This window comes from Prionailurus viverrinus, chromosome D2, assembly GCF_022837055.1.
Source record: "Prionailurus viverrinus isolate Anna chromosome D2, UM_Priviv_1.0, whole genome shotgun sequence".
NCBI classification, from domain to species: Eukaryota; Metazoa; Chordata; class Mammalia; order Carnivora; family Felidae; genus Prionailurus; species Prionailurus viverrinus.
In genome coordinates, this window is record NC_062571.1 from 30854251 (window position 1) to 30857909 (window position 3659).

The window sequence follows — 3659 nt, forward strand, 5'->3', positions numbered from 1 at the left end:
TGTTTTGACCAGTTTCCTACACCATTGCTGAAGATGTCATGATTGAAGTTTTTTGACACATGTTGCTGTTACCCATGTACCAGAGGCTGTTCTTGGTGCTGGATATAGGCAGAAAGCAATACAGATAATGTTTCTGCCATCATAGAGGTTGTATTTTGATATGGAACAAACAGGAGTAAGTTGACAAATGATGTCAGCTCTGTAAGGGCAAAGACTGTTGTCTGTCTGGTTCACTGCTATACTATGGTTCCTGAAATACAGTCAAGGCAAATCAGTCTTTCTGAAATAAGTGGATATAATTTCAGAGATATGCTAGGAAGAAGTACAATAAGGGGAGAGAATGACAAAAGTTGGACAGATCAGGGTACAGTTTCTTATCACTGCCAAGCTCATTGACCTTGCCCTCTCTGGGGCTTGGTCTCTGCATGGACAATAATACCTACTTAGATTTGTCCAGTAGGTTAAGTGTGATGAGATCCCACTTAGCACAGGGCCTGGTATACAGGAACTCCTTTGTAAATGAACCTGAATGTTTGGGTTCATTCTGGGCTGTGAATTGAGCTCTTAGGTTGTTTTAAGAGCTGAACTAATTTCTTCAGCAACTGCTAAATTGAGGCTGACTTCAGACTAGGGATTAGACCTGATTTGGTTGAAATTGGGTCAGGGAATAGCCAAGTTTACCAAACTAGCCATCTCTCTGGCTTTTTCTTCAGTAGTTCAGAGTTCAGATGATACTTCATTTAATTGAGATGGCAATCTTTATTCTTTTGACTTTTGCTTTTATGGAAATACAGGTTGAACAGGTGGCACTGACTAGAGTTCTCCCCTGCTTCTGGGTAAAGAGTAGTGAAGTGCCTGGAAGGGCATATTTCTTTTGATATTCTGCACGTGAGCAACTTCAGCTTCTAGAATTTGCTTTCTCCTGTGACTTATACTATAGCAGACCTGGTGCATCTATTCTTGCCCAGATGGTCTCAAGAAATATTCATGAACTGACCTGTATAATGGATGTGATGTCACTGTATTTAAGTGGTAAGGCACATCACTTTGAATGTTGTAATTCTGCTACTTTCTCCAGCTTAGGAGCCAAGTTGGTGAGTCAGAGAAGACACTTAGGCAAGACACTTGCAAACATAGGTCAGTTAAATGTTAGTGAAGACCCAGACGAGAGGAGAGGGGGTGGGAGTGCTGTTAGGGAAGGGCTGCTTAAACACTGAGTTAAGGAGAGTTTATAAATAGTGATAAATCATTTACTCTTTAACCCTTCTCTTTGTGGGGGAGGGAAAACGTTGTGGTTAGAAGAAGATACTAAAGAAAGATGAAACCAGGAAAAATGTAACTTTGAAAGGAAAAATGTAATTGGAGGGGCCCTGAATAATTCTCTGCAGTGTGCTTACAATTGTCACCATGAAAACAGCTTGGTTTTCCTTCCACTAAGGTCATGTTCTCAACATTTCAAAAACAACTTTTTTTGTTTTTCCTTGCAGTTTTCTAGCAGGTTTTGAAGTTCTTGCTTGAAAGCCCTCCTTGGATTATTGTGGATTCAGCTTTACATCAACATGAGGCTTAGATGCCCACCTCAGTTCCATCAGAACAGATCTAGGTAATTCAATAAAATGTGCATAGTACATAACTGGTTAGGAATAATAACCAATGGCTTGTAATGCTTTTGTGCACTGTATTTGTGGACTAGTGTAAATCTGCAGAATAGATTTGGGTCCTTTGAAAAAATGACTTCTTGTGAATCATAGACATAGAAGACAATCATCGTAAAACACCTAGCCTCTTCTAGCTTACGACTGGGAGTCTATAATTACGATGCACTCCTTCTAGGTGTGTCCACCTCAAACCTGTTGGGGTACAATGACAGGTTATGCTTTGTTAAGAGACAAGTGAACGTATAAATGAATCTGGCTATTTTCTGTCCTCCATTTCTAAAGCTATAAAATACATAAACTTGAGCAGAGATAGCAATGTTTATAAACAGACTTCTGAGTTATCACTGTTACGTAAAAGCCTGTCACTGAACATAGGGGGACAATTTCAGACAGAGATGATAGATAACAGTTGTCTTTATGGGCAAAAATGCTAGAGAACAACAAAAAACTTTTGAAATAGGATTGGGCAAAGAAGACAATGCAAGAAGCTACTTTTGGTAATGTTGGGTAGAGGAGGTGCTCTTGAACTTGGTTCTTCAAGGGTATACTTTTATAATCTACCTTAAAATTCACTATCATGTGCTTCCTATCCACTCTAAGCCCTTGAAAAGCCCCTGGTGCATACAGAAGCTTCAGGAAAGGCTTGTAATCTTAGTGACTGCTTTGAACTGCCGATGGACACACCTGTAAGTGGCAGTGAAATTGAAATCCCTGCTGGAAAGTCATCTTTTTTTTTTTTTTTAAGTACTTTTAATCAGGCCAAGACATACATATATATATGTAGGTATGTATATATGTGTATGTGTGTGTGTGTGTATTTTTAATCCCTGAAGTAATCTGCAATGTTTACAAGTTGCCTTACTCTTTTCTCTTAATAGCTACGTTTTCATTTTCTTAACATGTGTATCACTCATTGTTATCCTTTTAAAACTGATAAATGGATGTTGACCACATTCTATAAAATTCCCTTTTCATATAAGTATTTGAAGTATAATAAATTCAAATTCAAAACAAATTCATGATACAAATTCAAAACAAAGCTTACTTGGAGATAACTTTCCTCTAAGACACACTTCCGCACATTAACCTATCTCTAATCTATATACATAAGCCAAATAAGCTTAAGCTATTTAAAATTTTTTTTTGTCAAAGGAATATATACACAGCTGAAAAACAGAGACAAGTACTCCCAACTCTATTATCTGTTTCTTCTAGAATTTACCTCGTTGACGCGACATAATATGCATCTACTATCTTCTGAGTTAGCATTTTAAGACATTAGCTGCTGATTTCCTGTTAGTATCAGGTGAGGATTTAGCTTTCTTAAATTGCTCCTTTGCTTAAGTCACTCATTTTTTTCCATTTCCCTTTTGATATAGCTGTTACTAGTTTTTTTTCCTTTGTACTTTTTTGGGTTGTTGTTAAATCAGTATTTATGTATTTATTTATTTTATTTATTTATTTATTTTTTTAAAAAAAAATTTTTTTTTTCAACGTTTATTTATTTTTGGGACAGAGAGAGACAGAGCATGAACGGGGGAGGGGCAGAGAGAGAGGGAGACACAGAATCGGAAACAGGCTCCAGGCTCCGAGCCAGCAGCCCAGAGCCTGACGCGGGGCTCGAACTCACGGACCACGAGATCGTGACCTGGCTGAAGTCGGACGCTTAACCGACTGCGCCACCCAGGTGCCCCAGTATTTATTTTTTTTTTGTTAATTTTTTTTTTCAACGTTTATTTATTTTTGGGACAGAGAGAGACAGAGCATGAATGGGGGAGGGGCAGAGAGAGAAGGAGACACAGAATCGGAAACAGGCTCCAGGCTCTGAGCCATCAGCCCAGAGCCTGACGCGGGGCTCGAACTCCCGGACCGCGAGATCGTGACCTGGCTGAAGTCGGACGCTTAACCGACTGCGCCACCCAGGCGCCCCAAAATCAGTATTTAGAAATTATGCTCATAACTTAAAAAAATTTTTTTTAATGTTTGTTTATTTTTGAGAGA